The sequence below is a fragment of the Carcharhinus amblyrhynchos genome, chromosome 13 (assembly GCF_965287045.1).
Source record: "Carcharhinus amblyrhynchos chromosome 13, sCarAmb.v2.hapA, whole genome shotgun sequence".
Lineage (NCBI taxonomy): Eukaryota > Metazoa > Chordata > Chondrichthyes > Carcharhiniformes > Carcharhinidae > Carcharhinus > Carcharhinus amblyrhynchos.
Genome location: NC_137336.1, coordinates 59467374 through 59482044, shown reverse-complemented (window position 1 = coordinate 59482044; position 14671 = coordinate 59467374). Strand labels below are relative to the sequence as shown.

The 14671-nt window shown below is 42.2% G+C and overlaps 1 protein-coding gene across 1 annotated transcript in view; it reads right to left on the bottom strand.

Moving 5' to 3' along the window:
* LOC145351942 (slit homolog 3 protein-like) overlaps window positions 1-14671 on the bottom strand; it is a 623540-nt gene that overhangs the window by 584722 nt on the left and 24147 nt on the right. The gene's annotated exons all lie outside the window — the stretch shown is intronic.

Below are 14671 nucleotides of genomic sequence, written 5' to 3'. Positions count from 1 at the left end.
CTGACTGCCACTTGTATTTGGTTTGAAATCACAAAATTGGACAATATTTTCCACGCCAATGAAAAATAAAAAACTGCCACAATGAAAAATCGCTAAGAGTCCAGTTCACATGCTGGTGTTAACCCCCAAGTTCATCCTTCAGTGTTTAGTTTGCTATGTATTACAAAAAACAAACATCGGATCCAACATGCTTACAACACTATCATCAATCCCGAAGTTTAATTCATACCGATACAGCACGCAAGCTTTGCTCTCAGGTTATGAATTATACAATTGAATTTCTGCCTGACGACTCACTGCCCACCATCTATTATCCTGCAACCAATGTAGTAATGATGTAGGGGGTGGGGGCTCCCCTGGAATAAAGAAGATCAAACTGATTAAATAGTGCAGTGTTGCCTTATGGTTTTATTGATCTCTTACTGTTTACTTCCTTTGAGTTTGCATTCATGATTCCCAATGCTGAGGATTGTCTTTGTGTTTTTCATTCCCTACACCCCATCTCAGTGTAGGAAGGATGCTAATACCTCATTACCTTGGCACAGTAAAGATTGGGAACTCAACATTTAAGAAAGCATCTTTCAGTAGCCTCAAAGAAGTGGAATTTTGTTAGTGAACCCTCTCCTTTAATAGGCTTGACTGAATGGTACCAGTCAGTCTCACTTCTGAATCAGAAGGCTCGTGGATCCAAGTCCAACTTGTAGAAGGGTAAGAAGTCTCATAACACCAGGTTAAAGTTCAACAGGTTTCTTTGGAATCATGAGCTTTCAGAGCGCTGCTCCCTCATCAGGTGAGTGGCAACTTAGAGAAAGAATTTAAGATGACACTTAAGTGCATTATACTATTGGCGGTATCGCCTGTCAGATGAGATGTTAAACCATCTGTCCCCTCAGATAGGTGCAATAGATGCCATGCCACTATTCAAGGACAAGCTGGGAGTTTTCCCCATTGTCCTCGACTGTATTTGTCCCTCAGCCAATACCATTGAAATAAATCTGACATTTCTGTTTAGGGGAATTTGCTGCGCAGAGTTTGACTGCTGGATTTCCTATGCAACAACAGTGACCGCACTTCAAAAAAATGGTTAAGGAACTGCAAAACATTTTCAATCTGTAAGAGACAACTGACATTAGAGCAAAGTGCAAGTTCTTTCCGTCTTACTGTTTTGTCCCCAAATAGACAAAATTCTCTGTTATAACTTGTATTTTGTGCACTTTGCAGGGTGTTCGGGGAGTTGAGTTAAATGGATTCCAAGGCACTGCTTCATACAGCCGAAACCCCAACTCCACCATATCCTGAGCAACTCCTAAGCTCAGGAGTGTTTAAACAGATGGGCAGGCAGTACTTTGAAACTTCAGCCATGCAGAAAGCATTTGAAATCCAGCATTCCTGATTAACCGCAGTGATCAGTTTAATTACACGAATTGCTCCTTCTTCTGAGCACAGGTCAGCTCTTTCTTGGGTAAACACACTCAACACACTACAAAGGATCCTTGAAAGTTCTCAGAAATTTCTCATTCCACCATCGGCTCGATTCCCTCAGGACCAGGAGGAAAGTCGCTTCTGCATTTCAATCTGTTTGATTCCCACCTCAGGCGTTCATCGTATTTCACCAGACTGTGTGTCAGAATTGTCAGTGACATGCTCTTGTTGTTAACATTTCTTCCAAACTGCTCTTTCTGTTATTCCCTGGCCAAGAAAGGCAGATGCACATGGTCAGACCGGAATTATCCTGAATGAGTGTCAGCTCCAGCGACAAAGCACCATGTTTAACAAGCTCAATGCAGCCCGAATCTAAGAAGATTGAGGTGTTATTTGCAATTTGTAGCTCAAATTGTGGCCCGCAGATCTTTTTCTAAAGTGAACCACGGTGACAGCTTCCCTTTGCATAATTCATACTCCGCTTGACCTGGGAACACTTGCTGAATTCAAAAAGTAAAATATCATTCCCTTCCCTTGCATGACTCAATAAATAACACAAAAAACCCAGTTTAAAAAAAAATCATCCCCACACTTTTCCCCTCCATTTTAAAACTCTTTAAATCCTTGTTATGTTAAATGAGAACAAAGAGCAAAGAAAATTACAGCACAGGAACAGGCCCTTCGACCTTCCAAGCCTGCACCGACCATGCTGCCTGTCTGAACTAAAACCACTTGCCCTTCCAGGGACCATATCCCTCTATTCCCATCCTATTCATGTATTTGACCAGACGCCACTTAAAAGCCACTATCGTATCTGCTTCCATTACATCCCCTGGCAGTGAGTTCCAGGCACCCACCATCCTTGTTGCTAAGAAAGGTTTCCAATTCCAATCCCAATCCAGCATTACAAGCTAGGGTCAATGTGCAGAAAAACACTGATTGTAACAACATCACTGTTATGCTTTGTCCTAAAGTTCTATGATGAATGAAAATTCTTTTAAAATAACACACCAGATAACCTGACAAAATATAACAAACTATGTGATCTCAGAAGCGAGGAAAATTATAAATTAACAGATAACAAAGAGACAATCCTTTAGCTTCAAGCTAACACATAGATAAAGATACATTGATATGTGTTTACGCCTCGTTTCTCACATCGAGATTCTAATATTTTGACTGCAAAACAATGCTGCTTAGGCATTGACACAAGAGAGACAAGGTTCAGTTCCCAATCAATATTGAGCTAGCAGCCTTCTGCCAGATCAATATGGCAAAGACCATATGACGTAGGAGCAGAATAGGCTATTTGGCCCATCAAGCCTACTTAGCCATTCAATGGGATCTGAGTGATAATCCTCAACTCTTGCTTTTATCCCATAACTCTTGATTCCCTTATTGATTAAAAATCTGTCTATCTCAGTCTTGAACATACTTAATGGGCAATGTTCATCAACAGAGAGAATAGTGACGATGGCTGTAAGCCAAGAGGGGATCAGGAAATGCAATTCTCTCCGGAGAGATCATGTTCTGTGATTTTCCCAGCTCCTCGCTGGTGACATCATGAGGTTCGGGCCCACAAAGGGTGAGAACCTCATTTAAATAAATTCCAATATATTTGAATTTCGTTAAACACCCCTACCATATAATTTCCCCACTACCGCATTTTCAAACCTCGCTGATGTGACAATACGGCAGCATGGTTTAAAACCGGTTCAGCCAGGCGTGAATCTGTTGTGGGGATCCCCCGGGGGTGTAAAGGTGAGTATAGCCCCCAGAGGAAGAGAGACAGTGGCTTGGCACTGCCCCCGGCAAAGGTTGACATTACTGGATTGGCAGCATGCCAATCTGGCAGTGCTAACCTGTGCCAGAGGGCAGTGCTAGGGCCAGACCCTAGTGGAAGCCTCCTGGGGGAGGGGGCGTGTCCACGTGTGTGCAGTTGGGGGAGAGGGGAAAGGGTGATGCTGCTGTTTATTGCTGGGCTGGGGGGGGGGGGGGGGGGGGGGTCGGGGGGAGGGCGGGGGGTGGAATTGCTGGCTTTAATCAAGTGGTGTGGGGAGGGAGATGTCAGTGTTTATTGAGGGGCCTCCAGAGTAGGGTGGGGAGCCTTTACCGGCATATTTAGGCCCTGCCTCTCAAAATGATGATATAAACATACCCCTTTTTTTGACAAAGTGGCGTAAGATCTGGAGAGAAAAACTGTCTGTTCTTCCTTTGAAACAAAGGCCAACATACCACAGAGACATTAGCATCATTAATGTTGGGATGGGAAACACAATGAACTGGTTTAAGCTTTCCTCTTCTAGTCACTACTCAGGAACCTTTGCTACAAACATCAATATAGAAAGGGAGAGAAATATAGATGTGACTGTAATTCCCCTGCACTGGAAGAATTGACCATTGGGTAAAGGCTGAGGGGTGAAACTGCTGGTCCCATCCTGGCCAGAATCACAAGCTTAAAAAGAGATGGGGTAAGAGACTGGATGTGTGTGGTGAACCAAGAGACAGGCTGGAAAGAGTAAACCTATTAGCTGAATTGTGTTCAATGATTTGCAATTTTTAAAAAAGTAATGGAAATTGAAAATGTTAATCTAGTCTGGTGTCTGTCACCCTGTAATTTCATTTAAAGAGGCACTCCACCCTGTTTCAATAGACCATAATAATCATCATCATAATTTCAGTGGTTAGACCACAAGCACAGTCCTTTGCCAACTTCCCTGAACTGTGCAGTGCTACATTGTGGAGTTAATCATAATTTTAAGGACTCAGACTCTTGTCTTCCTTAACCTAATTGCTTTCTCCCCTGTCAAGAACACTTTGTGTCCCCCAAGTCTGTTTTTTTTGGCTCAGTGGTTTGGGCCAAGAACCACCCTAGGTTCCACCTCTTTTCTTTCTTTTTCCGACCCCTTGCTATTTCTGTAACTCCAGCGAAAAGTGCCAGTTGTGTTCCAAAGTGTGGCTTCATCGCTAACACTAAAAACACAATTTCGTAGAAATAGAATCATAGAAACCCTACAGTGCAGAAAGAGGCCACTTGGCCCATTGGGTCTGCACCGACCACAATCCCACCCAGCCCCTCGCTTCTTACTCCTACATATTTTACCCGCTAATCCCTCTAACCTGCACACCTCATGACACTAAGGGGTAATTTTAGCATGGCCAATCAGCCTAACCCACACATCTCTGGACTGCATTATATAATTTGCATTTATATTGTGCGTTAGATATTGAAAAACATCCTAAACTGCTTCACTCAGGCTGAATCAGATTTTTAAGAAAAAAAATTGATGTTTTAGTTCAAAAGGGTGGGGATTTCGACAAGGGGCTACAAGTGAAGATGGCGGTGGAGAGCACTCAGGATTACAAAACTGTAAAATGGGGAAATAAAGCTACAGGCCCCAAACTGGTCCTGTATATATTAAAATGGGACACCAATAAAATAGGGAAATTAGACCACTGGTCCGAACTATTTTTGCCTTCTGGGAATTAGCATCTCAAAGCACGAAGGTTAGACAGCTGAAGGCACTGCCACCAATTGGTTATCAAGGAGGGAACCTAAGAGTCTGGAGCTGAGGGAACACAGAATAATTAAGAGAGTATAGGGCTCAAGGAGGTTACAAGGAAAGGACAAGACCATTAAAGGGTTTAAACATAAAGATGATTGGAATAAATTGGAAGAGTCAATGTAAACCAGAAAGGTGGGGAATATTGAGTGAACAGATTTTGATATTGGACAAGATATGGGCCGCAGTGTTTTGGATAGGTTAAAGTTTACAAAGCATGAAGGATGGGAGACCAACCAGCAGAGCATTGGAATAGTCAGGCCTGGAAGTGACAACGATATCAATGAGAGTTTCAGCAGCAGATAGGCAGATGAAGAGGTGGACGATATTATGGAGCAGACACATAGTAATCATAGAGTATTTGTTCATCTTAATCCAAATTTCTAGTTAGAAATCTGTCCCTAATTAAAGTTCTGACAGCCCTCTGTGCCTTGCCCAAATTCCTATAATCTACATGTGTGTCTTCACTGGCTGCTGAGTAATTGGAGGCCTCACAAGTTTGAACGCATAAACTGTGGAAGAGAAGTATTCAACATGTTTCATGAGGTCAAAACCTAATCACAGGTTGGGAAGACAAAAACTATCCTCTCTATAGTCCATCCCAGCTACCTCCCATTCCTGCCTCTGGTCTCTCCCTTTCCTTGGCCACAGTCACAAGGCTGAGTCAGACTGCTTTTTTTAAAGCAGACTCTTTAACCCTAAATTTATCTTCCAACCCTATATCGTCTGTGAGACAAAGGCAGCCTGTTTGTCAGCTCCAGATTAATTCAGTTATTTCCAACGCTTATCGGGCCGACCTCCCCAATTCTCCATTCTCAGTAGCGACAACTCATACTAAACAACTGCCGCTGGCAATGCAGATCTGACCGATACCAAGTCCTATTTACCCAGCAGTATCAACTTACATTGGCTTCTGCAATGCTAACCCTTCAAATTTTAGAATTTTTATATTTGTATTTAAATGCCTCCATACATTGCCACACAATGTTCTTAAAGTACTGTTGCATTTTGTAACAGGCCATTGATCACTCATTTCATCCATCATAAAAAATATGAACAAGTAACTATTACCGCCATCCCAGATGTTTCTACAGCTTCCAATGTAACATTGAATAAACCATACAATTTGGCAGTGGTTTTGAAATGTTTTCAGACATGATGCTCGCCTGTATGAACACTCCTAACTCATACTAATGAGCAGTCCTTTCAGTAAGATTAGGGCCAACTAAAAATGTTATTTATTTCATATTTCTGGCTTTCCTTCTAATTTAGTTATTACAAAGTATTCCAGTGTATTTACATCACATAAATAGATCATTCAATCCAAATTTTTATGGTGGCCTTTTCATCAGCTTTTTCTTTGGCCGTGCTTTTTCTTTGCCTTAGTAGATAAACATCAAAGGCACCAACCATGTATAAGGGGTTGCTTAACGTAAACATATGCAGGTTAATTTGTGAAGGATATGAAAAGTTGGTAACGGTATTACACAGGTGGAGAACTTGTACACATGTCTGAGTTGGTAGCTTCTTCAATCAAAACAAACAGTTTACTGCCAGAAGTTCACATTGTTGAGTGGGTGCCCACCTGAGCCCACAGCGCATGAATCTCGTTAGGGGCACACGGGAGCCAGAAACGCGCCCGCTGACAATTAGATGAACAATTAAGCCCATTGAGGAGTCTATTAAAAGTAATCTTATGCGGCACGTCCACTGTTAGGTTTGGCAGACAGGTCAATCAGCCAGGCAGCCTTCACATTTTCCCAGCAACTTCCCCATCCAGGGTGGGTTGAAATGTCTCTGGTGAAAGATAAATTTAAAAAAAATGTCTGGGGAGTGAGGCTTTTTGAGTTCTGCTGTGCATAGGCACAGTTTGCTGCATTTTTCCATTTTGTATCCCCGTTGATCTCTTTCCTGAAAAGTGTATACTCCCAGTTCCAATATCATTCCAGTCATTGTTTTGCACCTTTTCCATTGCCTCTATGTTGTTTTTGTAATATGGCATCCAGAACTATTCACAGTACTCCAACTGTAAGTCTAGCCAATCTTCTGTACAAGTTTAATGTAATTTCTCAACTTTTCATTCCTACTCCTCTAGAATTAAACCCAGTAGTTTGTTAGTAGTTTTACAGCCTTATTAACCAACACTGTTAGTTTAATGATGACCCCGATCCCTCTGCTTCTGTACCTTACCTGTACACTTATTTTCCACAGAATATTCTTAAGCTTCATATTAAATCATATTCTCTTATACATACTCGTGTTGAAGCTCACGTACCAGTTACACACCCATTCTGAAGCATCTGCAATTTTTTTTACATTGTGTTTCCACTGCTCTGGTCCAAATTGTAAATATGAACAACAGTGGTCCCAGTATAGATTATTGTGGAATGCCACTTACCCTTCTTTGCGAATCTGAATAACCATCTTTAACTCAGAGTCTGATTCTACAAGGTATTATGGCCCCTACCCACTAGCCCTCACATTAGACCAGGGTTGGGGATTGCAGCAAGTGTGGGGGCCTAGAACTCGCGTTGTGCTCACAAGGCTGGGGTGGGTGTTTCTGATGGACCAAGGGAGTCCCACAAGAAGTCCTCCCACCTTGCCCAACACCAGCCAGTAACAGCTGATGCCACCAGGCTTCCCACATGGCTTGGGCCTTGCAACTTCCATGGATAAAGTATCATCATGGCTAAAATGTGGCCCTCAAGTAGTCACTGACCACTGAAGGGCCTCAGTAAGTCCAAGGGTGGATGGCTTCCCCTCCCCTATAAAATATCAGACAGGTCAAAGGCTGAAGGACACCTGCCCTCAAGCCCAATGGTGGAGGGAGTGTAAATCATATGTTTTGTTTTATAGAATGCTTGCAATCCATTTTGCTACTTATCCCAGATTCACATGTTGGGACCTTTATCATCAGTGTACTATACAGTAGCTGTTATACTATTTGCTCCTTTAATGTATGACTAACCACAGGATTGTAAAGAATACACAACAAACACTGATGTTAAACCTAACTGAAACAAATACACATCCCACATATACAAAAACATGTTTCCACAGATCCTACCCTGTTGCTCCAAATCCACAACTTGAGTCATGTGAGACATGAAATCACTTCCTTTGATGACTTTCCACTTGGAATCTCTTAAAGTGATCCCACAACAGGATCTGATCGAAGGTATTTTAGAAATTCAAATATATCACTTATGTTGCATTAACGCCCCCACTCACTTTTTTACTTCAACAAATAATTCTGTTGGTTAAATATAACTTGCCCTTTTGTAATTCATGCTGATTACTCTTTATTATGTTTTCGTCACCTAAATATTTTTAACTGCGTCTTTGATTAAACATTACATTATTTTGTATATGTACAACGTTCCATTGATTAGTCTAACTCATGATTTGTACCAGTGCCTATGGAGTTTTTGCATGTCCCACATTTACTGTTGCCAGGGAACGTGCTGCCCGGGGGTGGGAGGGCAGGTTGTCATCATTAATGGGACTGGAAGATCCCACCAGTGGGAAGGGTGGAAAACCTTGGCCTGGTTTCTATAACTCACAGGTGTCAACTCTCTCTCCAGCTCTCAAAGTATACAAACCAATTACATTCCAAATAAAGTTTGGGTTAATATGCTCAAACTGATTGAAAACAATCTGCCATTCTACTCCAACTATAGTATTCATCAAGTAATTTTTTCAAAGAATTGTTGATGCAGCATCAATCGTAGAATCCCTATAGTAAAGAAAGAGGCAATTTGGCCCTTTGCGTCTGCACCGATCACCATCCCTCCCAGACCCTATCCCTGTAACCCCACTTAATTATCCTAACCCTAAGGGGCAATTTAGCATTGCCAATCAACCTAACCTGCACATCTTTGAACTGTAGGAGGAAACCAGAGCACTGCGAGGAAATCCACGCAGATATGGGGTGACAGAAAATCAGGCAAGCCAGGAATCAAAGCTGCGAAGCAGCAGTGCTAACCACTGTACCACATTTTATTCCACTTTATACTCCACATACTATCTACTTGTCAGAAACAATTTTTCTGATCGTTATTTGTTGAGTCTCTGCCATGAGAACTCCAAGTGTACTAGTTTTGTACTTACTGATATGTGCATGGGTCTCACAGATGGAAGGCACTGAGTGCCTCACACAATATAGAGGAAAGGGGTGGAATTTTCCACTGGCCCATCATAATTTTGGCAGAAGAACCATTGAAATCCTGGAAAAGTTGGTGAAATTACAATAAATCAGTGGGACAAACCACGTGGAAAACCACTTCCATGTTTGGGTGTCATCCGTGGCTCAGTTGGTAGCATTCTTGAGTCACAAAGTTCCAGACTAAAGTTCTCATTCAAATGCTTGAGCACAGACATCAAGGCTAGCTTTCCAATGCAGTGCTGCACTATTGGAGATGCCATCTTTTTGACATCAGTTAAACCAAGGCCCCATCTGGCTGTTCAAGTGGACATAAAAGGTCCAATGACAACATTGAAGAAGAGCAGGGGAGTTACTCCTTCTCACTATTAATCCCTCAATCAACATCACAACACATCATACAGTCATCATCACATTACTGTTTCAGAAAATAGAACCCCTACAGTGCAGTAGGATACTACTCAGCCTAATGAGTCTGCTCTGACAAGAGCATCCCACACAGAAACTATTCCCTTACCACCCACCTTCCCACCCCCCGTTAATCCTCCTAACCGACACAACTTTGAACAATAAAAGGACAATTTACCATGGCCAATCCACCTAGCCTGCACATCTTTGGACTGTGGGAGGAAACCAGAGCACCCAGGGGAAACCGAGGCCGACATGGGGAGAATGTGCAAGCCCCACAAAGACATTCACCTGAGATTAGAATTGAACCCAGGTCCCTGGAACTTTGAGGCAGCAGTGCAAACCACTATGCCACCGTGTTTGTGAGAGATTCCCATGTGCAAATTGGCTGCCACATTCCTGGATTAGGACTACGCTTCAAAAGTATATAATTGACTGTAAAGGACTTGGAGGTGATTGGTGATCATGAAAAGTGCTATATGGATATAAACCTTTTTTCTTTTAAATGCTTCACCAGTCATGTCACTGAAGCACACAGATTAAGAAGATCTCAAGTTTGATTCTTGGCCTGTGGCAGAGGGGTAGGCAGGATTAATTTTCATGCTATGCATGAATTTGAGTTTGCCAGTCAAAACAAAACTATTTCAAAAGGTTTATTTTGAAATAGAAATTTCACAATTGGGTTCAAGTAGAAATATTATTACTTCCATCAAATTAACAACTCAAATAAAAAGAAAAACACAGCTTCGGCAGACAAAAACTCTCAAGCACCAAGTCAAAGTGCCAGTTATGTGTTGCCAATCTATTTGTAACTGCTACAATTGACTAAAGTGTCCCATCTGGCATTTAGGAGAGCAAATCTAACTCATTGTTTTTCACTGGTTGAACTGTAGAACTGAACAGCTCTGAAAGAACCATTATTTTAGTTGGAAGGGAGGAGTGGCTTTGATAAAATATTGTAGATATCTCTATAAAACCTTTTATAACACCTTAAACACCACCCCAGACCCTGCCTTGCCTACGTCAATGTCAAACTAGACCACCTCTGAAAGGAACCACCCTACGCTATTAATTAGACTCAGCCCCCGTTGGCCGGAGATGCAATTTTGGTGTGGTGACTAGGGGATTTTCACAGCAATTTCATTGTACTGTAAGCCTACTTGTGACATTAATAAATAAACTTTAAATTTTAAGGTTCTTACTTCTGTTGTCTACCCATTTTGCGCAACTGGAAACTACATAAGTGCAGTAATCATGCAAAAACTGCACCAGGTACAAAGTCTGTGCCGATCACGGTGCCCTAACTAAAAAAAAACCTTCTACCTTTACTCAATCCATATCCCTCTATTCCCTCCCTAGTCATGTACCCATCCAGATGCCTATTAATTGTTGCTAATGTGCCTGCTTCCACCACCTTCTCTGGCAGTGAGTTCCAGGCACCCACCACTCTCTACATAAAAAAAAATCCCCTGCACATCTCCCTCAAAGTTTTTCCTTCTCACCTTGAACCTGTATTCACTTGTAATTGACACTTCCACCCTTGGAAAAAAGCCTCTGACTATCCACTCTGTCTATGCCTCTCATAATTCTGTAGACCTCTACAGGTTTCCCCTCAGCTTCCGTCTTTCCAGTGAAACAATCCTAGTTTATTCAACCTCTCCTTATAACCAACATCCTTGAGACCAGGCAATGTCCTGGTGAATCTTCTTTGAACTCTCTCCAAAGCTTCCATGTCCTTCCGGTAGTGTGGTGATCAGAACAGCACACAATACACCAAATGCGGCCTATCCAAGGTTTTATATAGCTGCAGCATTGTGCAGATGCCATATGCTTGCTCATCTTTGCCACCTATGTTGCCACTCTTAGGGAACTCTGGACCTGCATTCCCAGATCCCTCTGCATGTTAATGTTCCAATATGTTCTGCCATGTATAGTATAATTCACCTGAATTTGATCATCCAAAATGCACCATTTTGCTTGGCGAGGTGATGGCCTCATGGTATTATCACTGAGCTATTAATTCAGAAACTCAACTAATGTTCTGGGGACATGGGTTCAAATCCCACCACGGCGGAATTTGAATTCAATAAAAAAAAATCTGGAATTAAGAATCGACTGATAACCATTGTTGATTGTTCGAAAAACCCATCTGACTCACTAATGACCTTTAAGGAAAGAAATCCTTATTTACTTATTTATCCTTATTTATATCCTTTATTACGGTGTCTTGGCGTTTATTGGTAGGGGGATTGAATTTAGGAGTCGCAGCGTCATGTTGCAACTATACACAACTCTGGTGCAGCCGCACTTGGAGTACTGTGTGCAGTTCTGGTCCCCACATTACAGGAAGGATGTGGAGGCTTTGGAGAGGGTGCAGAGGAGGTTTACCAGGATGTTGCCTGGTATGGAGGGGAGGTCCTATGAGGAGAGACTGAGGGATTTGGGGTTGTTTTCGCTAGAAAGAAGGCGGCTAAGAGGGGATCTTATTGAAACATATAAGATGATTAGAGGTTTAGATAGGGTGGATAGTGATAGCCTTTTTCCTCGGATGGAGAAAGCTAGCACGAGGGGGCATGGCTTTAAATTAAGGGGGGGTAGTTATAGGACGGATGTCAGGGGTAGGTTCTTTACCCAGAGGGTGGTGAGGGATTGGAATGCCCTGCCTGCTGCAGTTGTAAATGCGCCTAGTTTGGGGGCGTTTAAGAGATCCGTGGATAGGTTTATGGACGAAAAGGGATTGGTTTAGGCTAGTGGGTCATTGTTTTTTAACTGGTCGGTGCAACATCGTGGGCCGAAGGGCCTGTTCTGCGCTGTAATGTTCTATGTTCTATGTTCTAAATCTGCCTTCCTTAACTGGTCTCTCTAATGTGCTCCAGAGCCACAGCAATGTGGTGACTCTCAACTGCCCTCCAAGGGCAACTAGGGATGGGCCAGTGCCGTCCTTGTCCCACGAATGAGTGATAAAGAAAAAAGTCTTCCAGATTAAACGCCATTTCTGTGCTCAAGTCTCCAATCTATCTATATCCTGTTGTATCCTCTGACAATCCCCCCCCATTATCTGCAACTCCACCAATCTTCGTATCATCCTCAAACTTACTAATCAGGCCAGGTAGACACAATATTCCAATAATAGTGAATGCTGGCAGTGGCTATCTAAGCATACATGGAAATGGCCTTATAGGCTGGGTGTCAAAATCCATGCAGCTAGACTCCAACAAGAATTGGCCCCTCCAGGAGCAGAAAGGAGAAAACTGCATCAGGAAAACGTCCACATTGCCATAACTGTTGCTGTATTAATGTCTATACATGCAGAAAGAATGGGAGTAGATTTCATTTTCACCAGTCTAAGTAACTGCCCATTTACGAGGCATGCCCTATTTCCATTCCACTGAATTAATTACAATAGTACATAGACAAGCTCTTCAGTGGGCAGGCGATCCATTCTGGCAGGCTACTGCTCAAGTAATGAAGATGAAATGTTACCCTTCTATAAAAAAAAATGAATGTACATAAGATACAGATTTGCTGTGCTGGTAGAACTGTGGCTGTCACCCTGAAATTGTAACATTGGAACAATTTCACTGGTTTTCGCGTGTTGAAATATACACATTCCACAAGATAAAATGTGTCAGATGGCATTTATGGTGAGGAAAATCGTATAAAGTTCTTGGAGTAACTGTTGATTGCTCAGCCTCTTCTTGAGTACACAGTGTAAAAATACAGACAATTTGTTCCAAACTCATATTTGGAGCAAATATGTTTGAGAAGATTAAGTTTGAACAGGGTTTCTTGAGGAGTGCTTCTCATTAAGCTAGGCAAGGAACACTGATTTCTCTGTGCAGTTTTTGTAAAATAATGAGTTCACATAAGTTTTGTCCTCATTGCCTGGATGGGTGCGAGGTCATCACCCACATGTGAAACTGAGTTCAGCCCAGCATCTTCCTGCATTTTATTCTTCAGGACGAACTGAAGACTGGTTAAATCACTAAGGTATAGCAAATGTTAATGGGACACACTGCAGACTCTCTCCCCATTACTCCAGATTGAAGGACATGTCAAAATCCTTTCAGTCACTGCTCTCATGCTTCGTTGTATCTGTGAATTGCAGCAATTTATGAACTGAGTAATAGAGTCATCAGCTCAGGCTTAATGTCACATCCATCATTTCCCACAAGCCAAAAGGAAAATGTGTTACCTCTTTGAAATGTACTGGACAAAACAGCAGTGTTAATCATGGCTGGTAAACACCTATGTGCAACACAACGACTTTACACTTCCAGATAACTTGCATATTCATTGAACTTTCTTTTCGCTTGAGAATGATCTAAATAGATGCCCTAATTATCTACAGTAAATTTCAAGGTCTTTTAACAAGAGGCTTCCTGTTGCTTTTCGATATTGGGAACTATATGTAAATCTTTTCTGTACCCTCTCCAAAGCTTCCACATCCTTCTAGTAGTGGATCCACTTATTGAGCATGACTTTCACATCAGCTTTTTATTTCTATATATATCTCAACATATACAGACAATGTGATGGCAAAAATCCAATAACAATTAAAGCAATGTGGTAATCTTTTCTTGATTTTCTCAGATCTCTTAGATACAGTTGGATGCAACTAACTGTGCAATACCACTGCCCCAGAGCTGGGAAGAAGGCTGGCAAAAGTTGACCATCGTAATGACCTTCAGAGCTATTGGTAACAGCAACAGCCTCATATTTAATAGGCACAGTGCAAGACTCTTATAAAGTGAAAGCAATGCAGGCACAGGCAAATAGATTCTTGTCCATAAATTCTTCTGACAGGAAGGTAACTCATCTCCAAATTCTGTAGCTTTTTCCCCTGTTCTTATCACTGCTTTCAGGCAAAGGGAATATGTTACAACTATACAAGAATAGGGGTGGCACAGTGGCTAGCACTGCTGCCTCACAGTGGCTAGCACTGCTGCCTCACAGCTCCAGGGACTCAGATTTGAACCCTGGCTTATCTGTGCATAGTCTGCACGTTCTCCCCGTGTCTATGTGGGTTTCCTCCAGGGGCTCCAGTTTCCTCCCACAGTCTGAAAGATGTGTTGGTTATGTGCATTTGCTATACTAATGTTCTCCCTCAGTGTAC